This window comes from Balaenoptera physalus (genome assembly GCF_965194825.1).
Source record: "Balaenoptera physalus genome assembly, chromosome: 10".
Taxonomy (NCBI): domain Eukaryota; kingdom Metazoa; phylum Chordata; class Mammalia; order Artiodactyla; family Balaenopteridae; genus Balaenoptera; species Balaenoptera physalus.
This window is the reverse complement of record NC_138889.1, coordinates 104,602,303-104,625,987: the sequence shown is the minus strand read 5'-3', so window position 1 is coordinate 104,625,987 and position 23,685 is coordinate 104,602,303. Positions and strand designations below refer to the sequence as shown.

The following is a 23,685-nucleotide window of genomic DNA, read 5'->3' as shown; positions in this document are numbered from 1 at the left end:
TGACTCAGCAATTCACGTCTAGGTGTGTTTACCCCAAAGAGATAAAAGTATGTGTCCACACAAAGACTTGTTCACAGATGTTCTTAGCAGCTTTATTCATAATGGCCCCAAACTAGAAAGAACCCAAATGCCCATCAACAAAGGAATGGATTTTTAAAAATGTGGTATAGCCATAGAATGAAATACTATTCATCAGGAAAAATGAACAAAGTATTGATACATGTAACAACATGGATGAATCTCAAAATATTAAACTGAGTGAAAGAAGCCAGACACAAAAAATACCTATGTTTCCAATTAAATGAAATTCTAGAAAAGAAACTATTGTATGGTGACAGAAAGCAGATCGGTGATTTCCTGGCCCAGTGGTGGGAATGGGGTGGGATGGCTTGCAAAGGTGCATGAGGAAACTTTCTGGGACGGTGGAAATGTTCTATATCTTGATTATGTTGACGGATTCATGAGTATAAATGTTTGTCAGAACTCATTAAAGTGTCCATTTTAAAAATGGGTGCATTTTATTGTATGTAAATTATACTTCAGTAAAGGTGATTTTTTTTTCAGTGGTTCCTAAAGAGATTATGACTTCTGTCCATGGGCAAGGACTGTTGGCCACTGATGCATGGGCTTCACTTGAGGGAGCCAGCTGTTCTGATGATCTATTTTACAGGTGTTACTGAACAAAGTTCCTGTGCCCGACACACAGTTAGGCCAAATAAAACTGAAATGATGGCGTTTGGAGCAGAGAAAGGTTTACTGCAGGGCCAAGCAAGGAGAACAGGTGGCTCACGCTCAAAAACCCCGAGCTCCCCAATGGTTTGGGGGGGAGTTTTCTTAGAGGCAAAATTTGGGGTGAGGGCTGCGGGGCGTGTGACTTTCTTCTGATTGGTTGGTGGTGAGGTAACAGGGCAGTGCTCCAGGAATCTTGGGCTCAGCCAGAAGTTATCAATACCATCCTCCACCTTAGTGGGGGCCTTAGTTCTGCAGAAGAACTCAAAGATATTGTTATGTCTATTCCTTGAGGAGGAACCAGGACCTTGCCCCAAGTATGTCTGGACTGCTCCTCCCTTGTTTCTGTATTCCCTGACTTTCCTGATTAGCAACTGTTTGAATCTGCCCTTTGGAACTCAGAGAAGGTCATGGAGGCTGAATGAAGCCTATTGCCTACAAACAAGAAACAGGGGACATGGAAACGTTTTGCACGTGGGAGCCCTAAAGGGTCCTGCTGGGTTTCATTACCTCAGGTGGCAAAGGAGAATTAAGGTAGCAGATGGAATTGAGGTTGATAATTAGCTGAAGTTAAAATAGGAAGATTGTTTTGTTTTATCCAGTGGGGCCAATATAATCACAGGGATAATTAAATTTGGAAGTGGAAGGCAGAAGAGATTAGAGTGATAAGATGCGTAGCCATTGCTGGCATTGGAGATGGAGGGAGGGGCCAGGAGCCAAGGAGTGAGGCCACCTCTAGAAGCTGGAAAAGGCAAGGAAATAGATTCTCCCCTAGAGCCTCCAGAAAGGAACACAGCCCTGGTGATGCCCAGATTTAGCCCAATGACATGTCTGACCTACAGAACTGTAAGATAACAAATGGTATTGTTCAGGGCACCAAGTGTGTGATAAATTGTTATAGCAGCAATAGCAAACTAAAACAGGAATTAAGATGGAGTTTACATCTTAAAGTTTACATCTTAAAACCATTTAAGATGTAAGCTATTATGTATAGGATGGATAAACAACAAGGTCCTACTGTATAGCACAGAGAACTATATTCAATATCCTCTGATAAACCATAATAGAAAGGAATATAAAAAAAGAATGTGTGTGTATATATATATATATATATATATATATATATATATATATATCTGAATCACTTTGCTGTACAGCAGAAATTAACATAACATTGTAAATCAACTATAGTTCAGTTTAAAAAAAAAAACCCATTTCAGCTCCTTACACTAGTAAGATGGTAAAGGTAATTAGTTAACTTCCTGCTGGGCCAGTCTCTTAACTAGTTTGCCAATTTACCTATAGGATTTCTCCTCTACAGGAGTATCTAGAGGATTCCCTTAAGCTTCTCCCCAGAGGGTTATAAAAACGCAACCATTTAGAAAATAGAGATGCACTGTCCTAATCCTCTATAAATCCTTAAACTATAGAAGAAGCTGTTACTGATTCACACACGTTAACTCAGGGGAGCCCAATCTTGAGGATGGGAAAACGTCGAGTTCACCATAGGTGGCCTTTGTTTGTTTGTTCTAATCGTAGAGAGTTCTCTTAAGTCAGCTGTTAAAGACCAAGGTCTCTTTGCAAACCAGGCCACTCAGCTCCGCCCTCCCTCCGCCCTCCCCCTCCCTCTCCGCAGGCCTCTGCAGCGCGTCCGTCTCCTCCAGGGTTTCAGTTGGAGGCAACAGCCCTCTTGTCCGTCAGCCAACCCTTCTGTAACTGATGTCCCCCGTGGACGAGAGGGAGCGAAGCTTCAGGTTCATGTCAAAAGGATTTTAACCCTTGCTCCACCCAGAAGCCGCCTGCGTCAGGTTGATGGACTATAAGAGCCTCGGTCCTAATTAGGGTCAAGCGGAAGTTACTAATCAGCACCGTGCCCAGGACTGTTCCTAGGCTCAGCCGAAGCAAAATCGAGAGGAAAATAAAGCATGCCGTCACACGCCCCGTGCGCGGGAGCCCACTGGAAAGGAGGAAACGGGAGCCCCCATCAGACACGGGCCTTTAGATGCAGTGACGCTGACTGCCAAGAAACTCCACGCTCTCTGCTTTCCGCAGAATCTGATGAATACTCAGTTTGTTCAGTGCGCAAAACATACACACCCCAGTTCTGGAATTGGAGAGCGGTGATGGTTGCACAGTACTGTGGATATACTTAACACCACTGAATTGTGCATGAAGTGGTTCAAATGGTAAATTTGACACTGTGTGTGTTTAATCACAATTAAAAACAAAAGCCAGAAGCTCTGTTGCTTGCTTCTAAAATCTGAGCCATTCATTTTATTTTTCATTTAGGATGTTGACTTTTTTTAATCTTTATTTATTCATTCATTTATTTATTTATTTTTGGCTGCATTGGGTCTTCGTTGCTGTGCGCGGGCTTTCTCTATTTGTGGCGAGTGGGGGCTACTCTTCGTTGTGGTGCGCGGGCTTCTCATTGCAGTGGCTTCTCTTGTTGTGGAGCACGGGCTCCAGGCACACGGGCTCCAGGCGCACAGGCTTCAGTAGTTGTGGCACGCGGGCTCAGTAGTTGTGGCTCGTGGGTTCTAGAGCGCAGGCTCAGTAGTTGTGGCACACGGGCTTAGTTGCTCCACGGCATGTGGGATCTTCCTGGACCAGGGCTCGAACCCGTGTCCCCTGCATTGGCAGGCGGATTCTCAACCACTGCGCCACCAGGGAAGCCCGACTTTCTTTTATCTTGAACTATATTTGACATATAACATTAGTTTCAGGTGTACATTGCAAAATGATCGCCACATCCATTCTTCCTTTCTTTTTTTTTTTTTTCTATCCTTTAATTTCCAAAGCATGTTCATTCACATTTGACTGACTGATAGTACATAATTTTCTTTTACAGTAGGCCAGGACATCTGTGTTATCCTGATTATACAAAAACAGATACAAAATGGTGTTGAGACTTACTTGCCTGAAATTACAAGACTAAGTGTATATACATATATTTTTTAAAATCTCTCTATTTCCATTCCATCCCTTTGGCTGAACATTATGAGCACAATATCTGCCCTTCTTCCCGTATTCCCCTGTCTTGTGGCAGGCATCACTATCCAGTAACCCAAGCCAAATCTTCTTTGTCATCCCCCCACCAACAGTCATCAAATGCGAACAAGACATCTTCCTAAATCTCTCTGGAATTGATCTCTTCCCCATTAGAGTTCCCTTTTGCAAGTTCATTTCTTCATCATAAGTCTGACATGTGAGCTCTTAATTGCTCTGCCACAGTTTTCTCTTCTTCAGTCAGTGGTAAGAGCTTCAGGTCTGTTTGCTTTTGTAGTTCTTGTATCAAGGTCATAGTCTTATTGAAAGTAGCACAAATGCGGCTCTTAGTCTCTTTATGCTCGACAGCAATTGGTTTAAAGCGTGCGTGCAAAGTTTGATATCGAGACTTTATTGCTGACAATTCCTTTAAGAGTGTAACTGGACTTTTCTTGCCTGCTGAATCGGGATAATTAGTCTTGATTTCATATTCCAACCTGTACTGAATGTAATCCAGATCAGAGTCAGCTTTCTGGAACATCAGTTGCAGCTTATCGACCTTCGTCTCCATGTTGAATAGTTGACATTCCTCCTCCATTCTTTTTTTTTAATTTTAATTTTTTTTAATGAAGTATAGCTGATTTACAATGTTGCATTAGTTTTAGATGTACAGTACAGTGATTCAATTATACATATATATGTATCTATTCTTTTTCAGATTCTTTTCCCTTATAGGTTATTACAAAATATTGAACATAGTTCCCTGTGCTATACAGTAGGTCCTTGTTGGTTATCTATTTTATATATAGTAGTATGTGTATGTTAATCCCAAACTCCTAATTAATCCCTTCCCCTCTTTTCCCGTTGGTAACCATAAGTTTGTTTTCTATGTCTGTAGGTCTATTTCTGTTCTGTAAATAAGTTCATTTGTATCATTTTTTTTTAAGATACCACATATAAGCAATTACATATGATATTTGTCTTTTGCTGTCTGGCTTACTTTGTATGATAATCTCTAGGTCCATCCATGTTGCCGCAAATGGCATTATTGCATTCTTCTTTATGGCTGAGTAGTATTCCATTGTATATATGTACCACATCTTCTTTATCCATTTATCTGTCGATGGACATTTAGGTTGCTTCCATGTCTTGGCTACTAAGATCCTTTTTTTGGGGGGGGTGGGGTGGGCCATGCAGCTTGTGGGATCTTAGTGCCTCCAGCAGTGGAAGCATGGCGTCTTAACCACTGGACCACCAGGAAAGTCCCCTAAGATCCATTATTTCTTTTTTTTTAATTAATTAATTAATTGTATTTTATTTTTGGCTGCACTGGGTCTTCGTTGCGGTGCGCGCGCTTCTTATTGCGCTGGCTTCTCTTGTTGCGGAGCACGGGCTCTAGGCGTGCAGGCTTCAGTAGTTGTGGCTCGCAGGCTCTAGAGCTCAGGTTCAGTAGTTGTGGTTCACGGGCTTAGTTGCTCCGTGGCATGTGGGATCTTCCCGGACCAGGGCTTGAACCCGTGTCCCTTGCGTTGGCAGGTGGATTCTTAACCACTGTGCCACCAGGGAAGTCCTAAGATCCATTCTTGATTCTCTCCTTTACTTACCCCACATGACCAATCTATCAGGAAATCTTGTCACCTCTACCTCCAGGAGATTTCCAGAATCTGTCCTCTCCATCTCCGTACCACATCCTGGTTCAAGCTACCATTCATACCTTTGATTACAGCAGCAGTAACCTCCTAACCTGTAACTCACCTCCCTAATCGACTCTTGCCCTTCTGCAGCCCGTTTTCCTCTCAGCACCCAGATCATAACTTAACTGACAGTGCTCTCCTCGCTGAAACTGAATGGATTCCCCTGGCTCTTGGCATAAAAGCCAAGCTCCCTATCCAGCCTCCAGGGTTCACACCATCTGTCACAATCTGCCTCTCCAGCCCCACCTCCTGCCACTTCCTTTCTGGTTCACCACGTCCCAGCCCCTTTCTTTCTGCTCCTTGAGGATGCTAAGCTTGCTCCCATATCAGGGCTTTGCTCTTGCTGTTTCCTCTGCCCAGTCTCCACACGCTGGCTCTTTCCTGGCAGACCTCAGCTTCATGTCACCTCGGCAGAAAGGCCTTTCCCTTCTAAGTCTAAAGTAGCCACCAAATCTCTCCATCACATGTCCCTGGTGCATTTTCCTTACAGCCTGTATTATTCCCTAATATTTTCTTGTTTATTTGTAATCATGCACTGTCCATGCCCTCCCCCTAGAATGGAAACTCCACGAAGAGTAGGACCCTGAACGGGTGGGTCCCCAGCATCTAGAATGGCGCCTGGCACATAGCAGGTGCACAACACGTATGACTGAGTGAATGAGTGAAGAATTAAAGTGTATTTCCCAGACATCGGGAATATCACTCGTAGCGGGCTGAATGGTGGCACCCAAAAAGATATGGCCATGCCCCAGAACCCGTGAATGTGACCTTATTTGGAAAAACAGGGCAGGGGGGAGAGAGGGAGGGATAAATTAGGAGTCTGGGATTAAAATATACACGCTACTAAATATAAAATAGATAACCAACAAGGACCTACTGTATAGCACAGGGAGCTATATTCAATATTTGTAATAACCTTTAAGGGAAGAGAATTTTTTTTAAAAAAGAGTACATATATTTATATAATTGAATGTATAATTCAATTATGTGTATGTGTAATTCTATGCAAAATTGAATTACTTTGCTGTACACCTGAAACTAACACAACATTGTAAATCAACTCTATTGCAATAAATATTAACAGAAAAACGGTCTTTGCAGATGTAATTAAGTTGAGGATCTTGTGATGAGAGTGTCCTGGATTCCCCGACTGGGCCCTAAATCCAAGGACAAGTGTCCTTAGAAGACACAGCAGAGACGGCCATGTGCAGACAGAGGCAGTGATTGCAGTGATGCCGACACAACCCAAAGATTGCCTGAAGCCACCAGAATCTGGAAGAAGCAAGGAAGGATCCTCACACTTAGAACCTTCGTAGGGAGCATGGCCCCGCCAACACCTTGACTTCAGTCTTCTGGCCTCCAGAATGGTGAGAGAATACATTTCTGTTGCTTTAAGCCACCCAATTTGTGGTGATTTGTTACAGCACACCCTAGGATGCTAGTACACTCCCCAAATTTACCTTCTTCTGAACTCTTCTGGCACAAATTAACTGTGTGTTCCCTTTGATGTTAAATTAACCACATAAAACAGTATGTGAGGGCTTCCCTGGTGGCGCAGTGGTTGAGAATCTGCCTGCCAATGCAGGGGACACGGGTTCGAGCCCTGGTCCAGGAAGATCCCACATGCCGCGGAGCAACTAGGCCCGTGAGCCACAACTACTGAGCCTGCGCGTCTGGAGCCTGTGCTCCGCAACAAGAGAGGCCGCGATAATGAGAGGCCCGCGCACCGCGATGAAGAGTGGCCCCTGCTCGCCGCAACTAGAGAAAGCCCTCGCACAGAAACAAAGACCCAACACAGCCAAAAATAAAATAAAATAAATAAATAGCGTTCCCTTTAAAAAAACAAAACAAAAAGAACAAAAAAAAAAAACAGTACGTGATTCTCTCCCACGTGCTTGTCCTATTTCCACCGCCTAATAACTAAGGGAAGGATGTTATTGTTCTGCTTTTTGGCATTGTCCACAGCAGTTTGCAGAACGCTAGGGTAAGAGCAGGCACTCAGCAAGTCGGTATTGATTGAATGGTGGGGAATACTGATACACCCACTGCTCAGATCGGGGTTACAAAGCAAAGACTCTGGCATCATCAGGGATCCAGGGAACTTTGCTGCCTGTTGAAGCCCTGACTTGATACAGGTTTGGGTATAATTTTGGCTTTGTCTACGCTAATCTGCCATCCTTCAAACCCAGGCTTTACAACACGGGGAAGATAGCTGATATTTTATAATAACTATAAATGGAGTATAACCTTTAAGAATTGTCAATCCCTATATTGTACACCTGTAACTTATATAATATTGTACATCAACTATACTTCAATTAAAAAAACAACAACAGCATTTAGCTCCTGTTACCTCAGTCCCCCCTGAGCTTGACTACCGTGGAAAACTTGTTCTCTGGCTGGAACTTGTAAGCTTGTCAAAACGACTGAGTTCTGGGAAGGGGACCACCCAGATGGTGCGGGAGTTAATGGCTTTGTTCTTGGTCCTCTTTTGCTCCATCTCTGGGCACACACCCAAGTCTGGTGGTCTTCGCTGGGGGCCTTCCCAGGTGAAGGAGGAAGGGACAGTGGGAGAGAGAATCAAAGGGGAAAAAATAGCCCACAAGAAAGCGGGAGAAATAGCAGGCCCAAGGGAAAAGCAAGGACTTCAGAGTTGTTTAGTCACTGAAAACTGGTTCTGGACAAAAAGAGACTCAGCGCTGACCTGCGGGCACCGAAGGCACTGGCAGCCACGTTAGGGGGCAGAGGATGCTGGTCTTTTCCTAAGAGGGCACCTCGTGTTTTTCTTTCCTTTTTTGACTGTGGGTTTTTCCACTTCGTCATTTCTGCCCGGTGTCTCTGGGGAGCCTCGTGCTCCTTCGCAACAAGGTTCTTGTGACTTTGCTGCCAAGAACGACTTCCATAAATGCTCCAGGGGGTGCCCAGGACCCCCTCCCCGCAGAAGGCAGCAGGAACACCCCCCCCGTGCCCCCACTCCTCCTGTGCCTATCTGAAGCATGAGGGCAGGGACAGTTCATCTTCCTGCCCTGGGGCATCGGAGGGCAGGTGTGGCCATGTGGACAGCATCCCGGACAGAGATGATGGGAAGTGTCTCTATTTTCCCTTTCTCTGCACTTCCTCTTATGGATTCACCCTTCCCCCCATTTTCTTTCCAAACTCAGAAAGGAGCAAAATTTAGTGTGAAGCAAGAAGTGAAGGTAAAGGGGCTTCCCTGGTGGCGCAGTGGTTGAGAATCTGCCTGCCAATGCAGGGGACACAGTTTCGAGCCCTGGTCTGGAAAGATCCCACATGCCACGGAGCAACTAGGCCCGTGAGCCACAACTACTGAGCCTGCGCGTCTGGAGCCTGTGCTCCGCAACAAGAGAGGCCGCAACAGTGAGAGGCCCGCGCACCGCGATGAAGAGTGGCCCCCGCTTGCCACAACTAGAGAAAGCCCTCGCACAGAAACGAAGACCCAACACAGCCATAAATAAATAAATAAATAAATAAATAAATAAATAAATAAAAGAAGTGAAGGTAAAGAGGGGGAAAGAGCAGAGGGAGGGGGGAAAGGTGGTGCCCCCGCGGGAACAAGGTGAGGCTTACCTGATGCGCAAAGTCGGTACAAGCAACTTACGTAAGGAACAGCTGTTCAGTAAGCAGATCAGGGGTGCTAAGTACCTTCTAGAGAGTTAAGACTCAGGTTGGATGCCTTCAGGAGTAGATTTTCTCAACCTTGGGCTCTGAAGATTGAAAATGGCCTCTGAGGCCACTGAAGAAAATGGACTTGAAAGGAAAGAGGCTTCCACCTGCCCCAGCAGGTACAATCTGAGAAGTGAGGAGGGGATGCGTATGATTGGGTCACACGGACACACGTGCTTTTACATGGACACACACACACACACACTTTGGCTTAGAATGAGTCTGTCTGGGCCTTGACTTGTCTTAGAAAGGTTCTCAGTGGACCATGACCGTGGCAAAGGCAGTATGGGACATCAGACACTGGAAGGGTGGCCTTTGTGTGGTGGTACCAGGACTAGCCCTGGGGTACAACTTTAAAAGTTATCTTGTTGTTAAGTAAAACATAAGTATATGCACAATAATAAAATAAATGTTAAAATAAAATAAAGTACAGGTACAGAAAACAAAGGTATGACTTTAACGAATGATTCTAAGGTGAACACCTTTGTAACCACTACCCAGGTCTAAAGGTAGACTTTTCCAGCGACCCCCGGACGACCCTTCTGTGTCCCCTCCCAACCCACACCCCTCCTTCCCCCAGTAGTAGCCTCTCTCCTGACGTTTATAGGAATCGCAAACTTGAGCTCTTTATAGTTTTATCACCCGGCTGTGCATCACTAGACACCATGTTTTATTTAGTCTTGCTCATGTTTTAATTGGACGTGTCTTTTGACTCTCTTTAAATTCTGGATATCCCCCTGGATCCTCCCCTTCCCTACAGTTTCTCTGTGGCTGACCTGAAGAGCGTCCCGCAGTCTGGATTTTGCCGTTCGCACCCTTGCAGTGCTGGTGAAGCCCTTGACTACTATTTGAGGGGATGGTGGGTATAATGGAAAGACCCCCTGGGCGGGGACCTGAGTGTCACCCCAGCTCTGACACTAACTGGGAAACAATCTGGTGCAGCCAGGAGACATATGGTGGAGCAGTTACAGGGACATGGGCCACGGAGTCCAGCAGAGCAGCGATCCGCTCCTGGTTCCAGGACTTAGGACTGTCTTGGTTTGTTTCCTCATCTGTTTGAGGGCATTCTTCATACCACAGGGTCATTGTAGGGAGTCGATGGGAAAGCTCTTTTTGCTGCTCCTGATAGATAATGAATATGTTATGCTGCTCTTATTATTTTTACTCTCACTATTATTACTAATGTGACTGAGTCCAAGCTCGCTCTGCTTGCCACACAACAGCCGATAAATCAAGAGACAATTTGTTGGGGGAAGGAATAGCGACTTTATTCAGAAAGCCAGCAGACCGAGAAGATGGTGGACTTGTGTCCCAAAGAACCATTTTCCCAAGTTAGAATACAGGCTTCTTTTATACTAAAAGGGGAGGGAGGGACTTCCCTGGCGATCCAGGTTAAGACTTTGCCTTCCAATGCAGGGGGTGCAGGTTCAATCCCTGGTCGGGGAGCTAAGATCCCACATGCCCCACAGCCAAAAAACCAAAATACAAGATAAAAGCAATATAGCAACAAATGCAATAAATACTTTAAAAAATGGTCCACATTAAAAAAAAAATCTTAAAAATAAATAAATAAGTAAATAAATAAAAGGGAAGGGGTAAAGTGCTGGTTCCAGTCAAACTCCAGAGGGAATGTGTTAATTCTTCCTTCCTGCAGCTGTTCACAGGTGGTCCTGGTCAGGATGTTTCCTGTGATCTAAACAAAGGTAATTTAGCTTAATGCTCACTGCATGGGAGGCAGGGTTCCCAGAGATGGGCCATGATGTGTAATTTAAGCTTATGGGCAACATCCCTTTAGAGATTAACTTGTAATAGAATACAAAGGTTCTTCCCTATTACACTAAGAATTACTTTAGGAAGATCAGTTCACCTCTGCGAACTTCAGGTTGGCCATCCAAAGAATCAGTCCCTTTTGGTTGCACAGTTAAAAATATATGCCTTTAAAAATACATCTTAATAAGTTGAAATATGTGTCTGCTCTCCTTCTTCCTACAAGGCTTCTCCTCTTCTCCATTTGCTTTGGCATTCGAATGTGTTACAGACAGATGAGTCAGTTGAGATGAGGTCTTCAATTTACTCGAGCCAGACATGTGTCAGCCCTACTCTGGGGAAGGAGCAGGAAGGCGCTCATTTCATACCTCGCCTAGGACACCCTGGCTGAAATAACCTCAAAACATGCCCTGCCTTCCCCAAGGGTCTGTTTTGTTTTATTTAAAAAAAAATTTTTTTTGAAGTATAGTTGAGTTCCAACATTGTATCAATTTCTGCGGTACAGCAAAGTGATTCAGTTATACATATATGTATATATTCTTTTCCATTATAGTTTATCATAGGATACTGAATATAGTTCTCTGTGCTATACAGTAGGACCTTGTTGTTTCTTGGCACAAAAACAGACCCAAGGGTCTCTTCTGAGGTTCAACCAAGATGATAAGGTGCTTCGAATCCCTTTGAAAGTGAAAGCACTGGCCAGGGGCTAGTGGAGTTTTTGTGTATTTCTTTCTTACAGACCAGGAGCACAGGAAACGGCTTGTCCTCAGGCCTGGCTGGTGGCTGTACTGGAACCAGAATCCAGGTTCTGACCCCCAGCCTGGGGTAAAGGCTGCCCGGCCAAGTGCTTAGTTGGGTCTCATGTCTTGCAACTCCTTCAATTAAAAGCAGTTTAACTGGGAATTCCCTGGTGGTCCAGTGGTTAAGACTCTGCTCTTCCATTGCAGGGGGCACGGGTTTGATCCCTGGTTGGGGAACTAGGATCCAGCATGCCGTGTGGCTCCACCAAAAAATATATATATAAAAAAAAAAAAGCAGTTTAACTGTTAGCCTAGAAGGAGGAGAGCCTGCCACCGTCTACAGTCAGCGTTGAGGGAAGGACGTCTGTCCATCTAAGGGTGGCTGGTGGGAGTAGGTGGAGGCTGGGGCTGAGGTGGGCAAGGGCAGGAGACAGAGAGACTGCAGAGAAGTCATCCTGGCAAGAGATGGTGAGAGGCTGGATTCCAGAAGGAACAGAGCAGAGGGGAACAATTTGAGAAATCTTATTTATCTTGCGTTACTTAACTTTCTGTTTTGGAAACAGACTGACACACAAATAGAGAGACTAGTATAATGAACCTCCATGTAGCCAGCAACCCCCTATTCACCGGTTATCAACACTGTGCATTTGAGAAGTTGTAGAAGGTGAGGCGGAGAGGACTTGGGGATTGATTAGGTGGTGGGGGAGAGAGGATGGTGATGGAGAGCAAAAGAGAAGGAAGAATCCAGAATGATCCTGGGCCTCTGGCTTGGTCAGGTAGACAAGGGAAGAAGCCGAGCCAGTCTGGAGGGAGACGATGAGCTGGGTGAGCAGGGGCTCTCTGCAGCGTGGGGACTGTGCTGTTTGCACCCCCCAGTTCCTTACACGGCTACCTACTAAAGGAATGAGCAAAGGACACCGGGCGGCAGGGTCAACCAGGGGCTCTCCTGAGGGCTGAGCCAGGGGGAGCTGGCAGAGCGTTTGCTTTCTTTCCTCTCTAATCCTTAAACCTTGGTTTTACCCCTTGAGAATTTCTTTTTTTTCTTTTTCTTTTTCTTTCTTTCTTTCTTTTTTTGGAGTATAATTGCTTTACAATGTTGTGTTAGTTTCTGCTGTACAATGAAGTGAATCAGCTATATGTATACCTATATCCCCTCCCTCTTAGACCTCCCTCCCACCATCCCCCCCATCCCAGAGAATTTCTGAAAATGAAAAATAACCACCTAGCCTTTTTCCCAGAAAAAGAGAAGCTTTGCAGATGAACAGAAGGATGCAAGAGGGTGTTCTGGAAAGAGACCAGTGATGTAACAAGGCTGACGGTTCCACCCTTCAGGGAGCTGCCCAGGCTCTGCCCCAGGGGACTCTTTTCCGGGCATGAGAATTCAGCTCTACCTCGAAGGTGCCCACATTCACCCTCCACTGTGTGTGTCTTGGAATAGACTTAGAGTGCACGGCGGAGGGGACAAGAGGTGTCCCATGGTGGGTCACCCTGATCTACAGAGGGTCCGGGATGGGGAGCCGTCCCCTTCTCATGTTCCAGACCGAGCCTGTCTCATTTTAGGTCAGGATGACACTGCTTGGTCCTGATTTGCAGAGGTTCCAACTTGTCCTCCACTGTTTACAACCAGGGATGTTACCACCCTGGTTGGCTGTTGTTCAAAATTCCTTATCGCCATTCCAGCAATTATGGGCCACACCAAGGGTGCCCTGCGGGTCTGGTTTTATCTCCCCTGAAGTGTCCATGAATCTGAGACACAGGCCTGAGTCACCTCCTGTGCGCTCATTACCCAGGAAGCCCTTTGGCATTCTGGCCAGTCCTAGGCTGTTGCGGTTTTTCCTTTGTCTTCCAGCCAAAAAGCAAAAGCAAAACAAACAAATCGCTCCCTCTCTATTAAACTTCTACCAGCCTTCTAGACCCAGCGCAGTCTTCAAAGAGGCGTCTCTTTGCACAGAAATTTCTCCCATTAATTTGAACTTCCCGGATGTGCTGGTCCGAGAGCCCATGGCACTCTACCTGGAGCTGTCATCAAGTTGCCATCTGGCAGGTTTGGTGCTGTGTCATCTCCCCAGCTGGATTCAGAGCTCCTGGAGGACTTGCTTCTTCCCTTCCCTCCCGTGGCAACCATGTAGTGTTCCCCAAGTTAGATTCATTCAGAGGTGGTTCATCTAGTTTTGGTGAAAATTATTCTGCCCTGAATGTTGAGATAGAAGCCTAAGGTAGTGAAGATCCCCAGCACAATCTAGGACTTTTGAATTGACTTCCACAGCTGTGACACCCGTGGGGATCTTGAGGGCAGCCCAGGGGGCATGTGCTGCCTTGGGTAGATGTGGCCCCAGGTCAACCTGCTCTGAGAGTCACATTTTGGTTACGAAGACTTTCTATATTTAAGCACTTCAGTCTCATTGGACTCAAATCTCCTCTTAACACCATCCAAAAAGCAGTGGCTTGGGTTTGGAGGGAGCGGGTGGAGGTGAGCGAGGAGGGTCATCTTCTTCCTCACGTTCTTCTGCTCTTGTGCTTCTTCTTCTTCTTTTTTTAATTGGAGTTTAGTTGATTTACAATGTTGTGTTAGTTTCAGGTGTACAGCAAAGTGATTCAATTATACATCTGTACATGTATCTATTCTTTTTCAGATTCTTTTCCATTATAGGTTATTACAAGATATAGAATACAGTTCCCTGTGCTCTACAGTAGGTTCTTGTTTCTTGTCCATTCTGTTGAGAACGGAACCAGGGAGAGGAAATTCAAATGTTTCTCTGACTACCCTTGGCAAGCCATCCTCTCTCTGTTTTGTTGTAACAGACCCCATCCATTGTTGTGGCTGCTTTTCTGTCCAGCACTGGCCATTCCTTTTTTTTTTTGAGTGTCAACAGCCCGGTGCTGCCTCTCCAGAGGGACTTGATTCTCTGTTCTTCAAAGGCCCCTAAGGGGCCTCCCTGCACAGCCCCCATGGGACCAGCTAAGGCCCAGCCTCTTCCCCCCAGGCCTCCCCTAGCTGGGCTCAGCACTTCTCAAAGCCTCTGGGCTGAAGGACAGGGTTTGTTTTTCTTTTCTGCCAATGTGTCACAGATCAGTACTTCCATAAGATACATTAAAAATTACTAGGGGGACTTCCCTGGTGGCACAGTGGTTAAGAATCCACCTGCCAATGCAGGGGACACAGGTTCGAGCCCTGGTCCAGGAAGATCCCAAATGCCGTGGAGCAACTAAGCCCATGTGCCACAACTACTGAGCCTGTGCTCTAGAGCCCACGAGCCCATGTGCCACAACTACTGAAGCCTGCGTGCCTAGAGCCCATGCTCCACAACAAGAGAAGTCACTGGAATGAGAAGCCTGCACACCACAACAAAGAGTAGCCCCCGCTCGCCGCAACTAGAGAAAGCCCACGCTCAGCAACGAAGATCCAACACAGCCAAAAATAAACAAGTAAATCAATTTATTAAAAAAATAAAATGAAATAAAATAAAAATAAAAATTACTAGGGAAAACACTATTTACAATAGCCAAGATATGAAAGCAACCTAAGAGTCCACCGATAGATGAATGGATAAAGAAAATGTGGTACATATATAAAATGGAATATTACTCAACCATAAAAAAGAATGAAATAACGCCATTTGCAACAACATGGATGGACTTAGAGATTATCATACTAAGTGAAGTTAAGTCAGACAGAGAAAGACAAATATTATATAATATTACTTCTATGTGGAATCTTAAAAATGATACAGAAGAACTTATCTACAAAAGAGAAACAGACTCACAGACTTAGAAAACAAATTTATGGTTACCAAAGGGGAAAAGTGGGGGAGAGGGAGAAATTAGGAGGTTAGGATTAACATATACACACTTCTATATATAAAATAGGTAATCAACAAGGATCTACTGTAGATCACAGAAAATTCTACTCAATATTCTGTAATAACCTAAATGGGAAAAGAATCTGAAAAGAATAGATATATATATATATATATATATATGTATAACTGAATCACTTTGCTGTACACCTGAAACTAATACAACATTGTAAATCAACTATACTCCAATATAAAATAAAAATTTTAAAAAAATGACTAGGGAAGGGTGGCAGAATATGCCACCCCAAAGTATGCCACTTTGGCATAAGGATTAGTTTGAGCTAAATGCATTTTTTTTTAATAAATTTATTTATTTATTTTTGGCTGCTTGGGTCTTCGCTGCTGCCCACGGGCTTTTCTCTAGTTGCAGTGAGCGGGGGCTACTCTTTATTGGGGTGCATGGGCTTCTCATTCCAGTGTCTTCTCTTGTTGTGGAGCACGGGCTCTAGGCACGAGGGCTTCAGTAGTTGTGGCTCGTGCGCTCTAGAGTGCAGGCTCAGTAGTTGTAGCGCACGGGCTTTGTTGCTCCGTGGCATGTGGGATCTTCCTGGACCAGGGCTCGAACCCGTGTCCCCTGCATTGGCAGGCGGATTCTTAACCACTGCGCCACCAGGAAAGTCCCTAAATGCATTTTAAAAACAGCAGGTGCAAGAAGGGTGCTGTGACTCTCCCCTTTTTCTCCCTAAAAGCAGGAGATATAACCCCAGATGGAAGATGTCTTCCCTACACGTGGAGGAGAGTAACATTCTTATCATCAAGACCAGGGAGTTGAACCCAAGAGAATTCTGTGCAAACAGACCTTGTTGAAATAATTCTCATCTTCCTTTAGCCTCCCTTATATTTTTGTTACTTTTCTACAATCGCCTCTCTTTGTTCAACCTAGTATAAAAACATTTAAGGTTTGTCACTTTCTTTGGGTCTGCATTTCCTTCTGAGGGCTCTTGTGTCACAAAAAACTTGTATTAAATAAATGTGTATGCTTTTCTTCTGTTAATCTATCTTACGTAAATTTAATTCTGAGGCCCAGCCAAAAACCCTAAGGGGGAAGAGGTAAAAATTGCCTTCGCTACACTAAGAAAATGACATTTTGAAAATAAACTCACAAAATACAAGTCCTGTTTTCATTATTAGACTCAACAGTCAGAAAATTATTCTGCCAAATTGCTATGAAACTGTCTTAATAATTTCTCTTAACTTCTGCACTTATTTCTTCTTGGACTGGCCACACATTTCATGGATCAGTTCCTGTCCCTGGAACACAGTGTGTGTAGCCCTGGTCTAACCCATCTTGAAAGAATTTGCTGTGTTTTAATAAAACGCATTCTTTACTACACTGTTGTAAGTAATATCCTAATAGTTTATAATTTAAAAAACAGTATTTATTCTTCCCAATTTTCTCTCCCTCTCCCCCCAGACCAGCTCCGCTTCCTATTTCCTCTTCTCCTCCCTCTATTCTTCTTTTTCTTTCTCCGGAATCCCAATAGCCAACCAGTTGGGTGGGTTGACCTTTTCTTCTGAGTTAATTTATCTCTGTGTGTGGCAACTACTCTGGGGGAACAGGCAGTAATGGAGCCAAGAACTCACACTGAATAGAAGCAGTGACTTGGGTCATGTCTGGGGGCAGAGGTGGTTGAAACAACCACCAATGCTGTAGGAGAGATGAGAGAAACTAATCAGTTGGTGTGCTCCCAGCTTCCATTTGAGGGAGGTTCCAGCCCTGGGCGCTTCCACCTTTGCTCCCTATGGCTCAGCGTAGAGAGCCCCTTCCTTAATCTTCCAAGGAGTCCGCATATCCCATGGGCTCCAGTTCTGGCTCAGCCACTTTACCAACCTGTCTCTCTCCCTGTGATGCAGGCTGCGGGCTCATCCGTGTGGCCCTCAGTTTCCTAACCACCCCAGTCAGGATTGCATCTGCCCTGCTGATGGTGGTTGCCGGACAATGGATTCAGCTCCACGCTCTTTGCTCCAATGTCCACTGGACAGCCTGTGGCAGACAGAACGACAAAAATAAGGCTCGAAGGACTTCCCTGATGGCACAATGGTTAAGAATCCACCCTCTTTGCTTCAATGTCCACTGGACAGCCTGTGGCAGACAGAACGACAAAAATAAGGCTCGAAGGACTTCCCTGATGGCACAATGGTTAAGAATCCGCCTGCTGATGCAGGGGACACGGGTTCGAGCCCTGGTCTGGGAAGATCCCACATGCCACGGAGCAACTAAACCCGTGTGCCACAACTAGTGAGCCTGCGCTCTAGAGCCCGCGAGCCACAACTACTGAGACCACGCGCCACAACTACTGAAGCCTGCGCGCCTAGAACCCATGCTCCTCAACAAGAGAAACCACCGCAATGAGAAGCCCGCGCACCACAACGAAGAGTAGCCCCCACTCACCACAACTAGAGAAAGCCCGTGCACAGCGACAAAGACCCAACACAGCCAAAACTAAATAAATTAAAAAAAAATAAGGCTCGAAGACAAGAGTCCTCTAAAGTTCAGTGAGGAAACAGATTTAGGGCCTATATCACATCTATCATTAACTCAGATGTCGCAGATGTCTGGTGGGGGGGCGGGGGGGTAGGGGGTGCCGGGGAAGATTCACAGCAGGCAGGGTATGTGAACTGTGTTCCCTGGGTTAGAGGAGAGAGGATTGCAGAAATGGGGTATGGGATGTGCAAGAGGATGAGAGCGGGGTGGCTGGAGCTGTGGGTGTGAAGCAGGAGCAGACAGTGTTGCCGGAGAAGGACTTGGCTCAGGCAGCTAGGCTCCACCACCCACTACACTCTCACGAGACTCCTGCAGTCACGTCCCTACCTTCTGCCCTCCCTTCCTCTCTTGTCCCCTAAAAATCCACGCTCAGCAGCCAAAGCGATTCTTTTAAAAGTAGCTCAGACTTGTCACGGCGTTGCTTCACCCCGTCCACTGGTTTTCTATTATTGGTCGAATAAAATCCAAACTCCCCACCTATCCTCAATGCCCGGTGTGACTCCCTGTTCTGGCCTGTCTGGCACCACCCTCCCTGGCACACTGTGACGGGCACCAGCTTGACAGCGGTGCAGCTCGGCACCACCTGGACCAGAGCGGAAGAGGTTGGAGTGGCAGAGCCTTCCGGCCCCAGGGGACCACAGGAATGTCAATTTCTTTGTGCAGCAGGTGCCCATGGGCTCATTTGCTTGAGGAGATGGGATTTCCATTTTCCACATGCTGAATTTAAGCATTACATTTAAGCATTAAAGCTGGGCATTATCTAGAGAGGCTAAAGATGTGCGAACCCTATGACCGGCCGTTACGCTCCTGCAGAAACGTTTATGCATGTGTAGGGGGAGCTCAGAGGGCAGAGGTCAAAGCTACAGCCCACGGCCCGATCCTGCCCCAAGTCTGGTTTTGCACAGCTCGTGAGCTAAGAACTATTTTACATTTTTAGGATGACTTTTCCCCTTTTTTCCATATTTTAAAATTTATTTCAAAATAAAGAAGACTATGCAACAGAGACCATATGTGGCCACAAAACCTAAACTATTCCTTTACAGAAAAAATTCGCCAACCCCTGATTATAGGACTGCTCACACAGGATTGTTTGTAATAACAGAAAACCAGAAACATCTAAAATATCTGTCGGCAGTAGAATAGATCAATAAATTATAGTTTGTTCACATAACGAATATTACTCAGTGATGGAAATGAACAAACTATAGCTGTATGTAACAATCTGGATGATTCTCACAAGCCATACTGAGCAAATAAAACAGGACACACAAAAAATACGGACAGAATCCATTCACATCAAGATCAAAAACAATCAAAAGCAAACTAATTTAGGAATGTACATATGGATGGTAAACGATGAAGAAAAGTAAGAATTTTCTTTTAAAGTCGAAACTGTGGTTACCTCTAGGGCTGAGGGAGGGGGTGGTGCTCAGGAAGGGCACATGCAGGTTTCTGGGGTGTTGAGTGATATTTTATTTCCTTCCCTTGGTGGTGGTTTTGTGGGTTTTCCTTGCATAACTAATCTTAATTTGCGTGTCTATGTCTTATACCTCCATCTCTATGTAAGATTGTATTGGTTAGCTGTTGCTACAATAATGGCGTGTAACAAACCATCCCAATATTCAGTGGCTGAAGACCACGACCCTTTAATCTCACAGCTCTGGGGGTCAGCGGGGCCGGTGGCTGTGAGGCATCTGCAGTCATGGGGCTGCTCTGCTTCTGGCTTTAGGTCAGCACTTTGGCTGGGGCAGCTTTGCTCCATGTGTGTTCGTTGCAGGCCCAGACTCAGGAGGCAGGGGAAGCTCCATTCACCGCAATGCCTGAGACTCAAATAAGGCATAGTGTCACTTCTACCCTACTGGCCAAAGGAAGTCAAATGACCAAGCCCAAAATCAAGGGGCGGGGGTGAAGCCCACAGTGAAGCAGAGGGGTGAAGAACTGGAGCCAATAACGCAAGTATATCTCTCCCAATAGAAGCATTAGTTAGGAGAGAAATCGAAGCTACTTTGGGGCAGCAAGTTAGGAGTCACAGATGCTGATCAGGAGCTCAGAAATCTCTCGAACGCAGACCAAGACTTGGCTCGTCTGCATTTAGGTAGCAACCAATGCCCCACAAGGGACTGAGTTGTCTGGGGACATTGTACTGGGTTGAAGCAAGAGCATCACTAATGTGAGTTGGGCTCAAGGTAATCCAGTAAAGTGGGTTTACACAGGCACCAGCAGAGCGGCAGGAAGAGGGGGCTAAGAAACTGAACAAGGCAAATGGCACTGATGGTGTCGAGTGTGGAACAATGTGCTGGGCTTTTGCTCTTGGGAGATCGCATTAGAGAAAGGAACTTGGCAGCTCTGTAGGGACCGAATCCCATCTGCAATGGGTTGAGACAATTGGAGAGGATACAGGGCTGTTCTTTCACGCAGCGTGGCTACCGAGCAGAGGCTTTCAACCTTCTCCCCCCTCTACCCTACACTAGACTAGTACTTCCCACTGTCATCAGTAGCAGCTGCTCACCACAGGGTGACTTTCAACGGTCCTCACCTTCCTCCAACCCCGTTTTAAGAAACATTGTTATAAAAACAGGACAGAGAGATGGTGACTAGGAAAGGATGCTGCACCCAGAGAGGATATCATATTACCGATAAACAGAAGAGCTTGGGTTTCTGCCCTGCCCAAAGGTGAATCCAAGGTCAGCCTCCTTGCAGAACTTATTGTCTCTAGGGGAAGTGACCTGCGAACACCTTACAGGAATTCAAGGCAGGGCAACAGGAGGGATGACTACATTCACCTGCTATTTGCAGTGCTGGCATTGAGGAAGGAGCAAGGAGGGGGCAGGTTTACAAAGGAGGAAGCGTTTAGGGAGTGGGCTGAGCTGGAAAACGGATGGGGAAGGGTGAGTAGGGGGTGGGGAAGGGTGAGTGGGGGAAGGGTGAGTAGGGGATTGGGAAGGGTGAGTGGGGGTAGGGCAGCACGTGGAGTGTCTAGGAGGGCAGGGTGTGGAGGGAGAGCCTGCAGATGGGGCTGGAAACGAAAGTTGGGGCTCTGCATGGAGAACATCAAATGCCAGGGGTATTAGGGCTTACACTCTGCAGGCAATGGAGAGCCACCGTGTTTTTTGTTTTTTGTTTTTAATATAAATTTATTCATTTATTTATTTATATTTATTTTTGGCTGCACTGGGTCTTCGTTGCTGCGTGCGGGCTTCTCATTGTGGTGGCTTCTCTTGTTGTGGAGCATGGGTTCTAGGCGTGCGGGCTTCAGTAGTTGTGACACATGGGCTTAGTTGCTCCGTGGCATGTGGGATCTTCCTGGACCTGGGCTCAAACCTGTGTCCCCCACATTGGTAGGCGGATTCTTAACCACTGCGCCACCAGGGAAGTCCTGCACCGTGGGATTTTGAGGCAGGGAGTGGCGTGGTCAAACTCACATCTTACGAGATACCTGGTAGCACTGTGAAGAATGAATCGGCTGTCAGGAAGCAAAGGAGGGATTAGAGGGGGCTGTTGAAATGGAGACAGAAACAGGGCGAAATGTGTAGGCAGGAAGTGTGACTCGGGAATCCTTCATATGTGCGTTTCCCGTCCTCTTCAGCACGGGGGCAACGCTGTGCTGTCCCTCCCGTGGAGGGTAGTGGGTTGTGCTAATTTGAAGTCCCCCTCCTCCCATGTCTCCTGTGACAATAAGAAGACTGGTCAGGGCCGAGAGCCAGTGTGACCAGGTGGGATGGAAGCCGTGACCCATGTTCTGAAGGAGCAGAAATCTGCCATCTTCCTGATATGACTCACTTTTGCCGAGAGAAGTCACCCTCAAGGCTGTCAAAAAGTTTGGTAAATCTCTAAATGAGTGCTGGCACACTCACCAGATAGAGGGATAGGCCCCTGTTCTCCAAAACAGTGCTGGTTTAGAATGTCTGTATAGGCGACCCCGTTATAAACCCTCAAGATGACCCAGTATCACTGATATTTGGGGGCCCATTCAAATGACACCTCCCAGCTTGGCTTTTGTTTTTGTTTTACTGAGAAATATTAAAAATATCAAACCATGCACCTTGATTTGGGGGTTCAGGTAACACAGTCACCACAGTTATGGGACAAGTCAGTTAGTGCCTTAAGTCATTGGTATTCCTACTTGTAAAAAATGTGAACACGTGGTAGCCGCAGTAGAGCCTCTTGCTCTAATAATAAGTCCGGGCTGTGGTCCTAGGCACTAGCTTCAGTGAAGCCTGCAGCACTCATTAGCAGGTTGGAGTCCTGACTTGCTGGGGTACCCAAGCCAGTGACTTTCCCTCTCTGTGCCTCAGTTTCCAAATCTGAAAAGTGTCAGTGAAAATAGAACCTAACTCACAGGTTGCTAGGAGGATTAAAAGAGTTAACGTAAGTGAAGTGGTTTTGTTTTTGTTTTTGTTTTTTATAAATGTATCTATTTATTTTTGGCTGTGTTGGGTCTTCATTGCTGCGCACGGGCTTTCTCTAGTTGCGTGAGCGGGGGCTACTCTTCGTTGTGGTGCACGGGCTTCTCATTGCGGTGGCTTCTCTTGTTGCGGAGCATGGGCCCTAGGCATGCGGGCTTCAGTAGTTGTGGCACACGGGCTCAGTAGTTGTGGCACATGGGCTTAGTTGCTTCGCGGCATGTGGGATCTTCCCGGACCAGGGCTAAAACCAGTATCCCCTGCATTGGCAGGTGGATTCTTAACCACTGCGCCACCAGGGAAGTCCAAGGGAAGTGTTTAGAAGAGCGTGTGGCACACAGAGTGTGCTCGAAAGTATTAGCTATTATGTAGCCCAAAGGTGGAGGCAATCCGTGTGTCTACCATGGATGAACAAATAAACAAAATGTGGTCTACACATACAGTGGAATATTATTCAGCCTTAAAAAGGATGGAAATTCTGACACATGGAGCAGTGTGGATGAACCTCAATGACATTATGGTAACTGAAACGAGCTGGTCGCAAAAGGACAAATACCATATGATTCCACTTACGTACAGTACATAGGACAGTCAGATTCATAGAGACAGAAAGTAGAATGGTGGTTGTCAGGGACTGTGGGGGAGGGGGTATGGGTACTTGTTTAATGGGGACAGAGTTTCAGTTTGGGAAGATGGAAAACCCTCTGAGATGTATGGTGGTGATGGTTTCACAACAATGTGAAGGTACTTAATGTCACGGAACAGTGTACTTAAAAATGGTAAAAATTATAAATTTTATGTTATGTGTATTTTACCACAACTTTTAAAAATATGTAAGAGCTATTGTTATCTCTAGTCTCAGAAACGGATGTGGCGATTCCTGTCTGCCCTGTAACTCTGGCAGACAGGGTTCAAATTTTGCTCCCCTCAGATCTTCTCAGTTACAGTAAGTTATCTTTTCCCCTTTAAATCCAACCCTATCTTTGTCGTAGGCCAGGAGAACTATGGAACAAACAGCCTAGATGGTGGAATCCAGGAAAGCCGGAGGAAAAAGAGTGAGAGCTGTAAGCGGAGGGGCCCCCAGATTCTGCTGGAACTCTGGCCGCAGCTCCAGGCTGACACTATCCTGACCCTATCTGCTACTGCGCCAGAGAACAAAGTCTCCCCAGAAGCCGGATGCCCGCTGGGGAGCTACGGAAGTGGTTTCTGGTGGCATCCCCTCCGATGAGCACCAAAAGAATGGCGGATCTGGGAGAAGCGAGGCTAAGGCTCAGGTGACTGTGAAGTTTGGAGGCTCTTGGGTCCCATTTGTACCCTCAGCAAAGCCGTTTTCCCCTGGGA

The 23,685-nt window shown here is 46.0% G+C and overlaps 2 long non-coding RNA genes and 1 pseudogene across 4 annotated transcripts in view; 1 reads left to right on the top strand and 2 right to left on the bottom strand.

The window, feature by feature from the left end:
- The window catches only part of LOC309668323, a 36,419-nt gene extending 27,487 nt beyond the window's left edge, over positions 1-8,932 (top strand). Inside the window, exon 3 of one of the 2 annotated variants that reach the window (XR_014268185.1) lies at positions 6,513-8,932. This is a non-coding gene — a long non-coding RNA (uncharacterized lncRNA). Of the gene's footprint in view, positions 1-5,967 lie in introns of both variants that reach the window. The other variant, XR_014268186.1, reaches the window with a different exon arrangement.
- On the bottom strand, positions 2,370-5,952 carry LOC309668317 (SKA complex subunit 2 pseudogene; annotated as a pseudogene). The gene has a single exon. The product of its transcript is annotated as an SKA complex subunit 2 pseudogene (transcript).
- Positions 8,933-11,887: 2,955 nt separating the features above from the next.
- LOC309668324 overlaps positions 11,888-23,685 on the bottom strand; it is a 30,679-nt gene continuing 18,881 nt past the window's right edge. Inside the window, exon 3 of the long non-coding RNA XR_014268187.1 lies at positions 11,888-17,440. This is a non-coding gene — a long non-coding RNA (uncharacterized lncRNA). The remainder of the gene's footprint in view (positions 17,441-23,685) is intronic.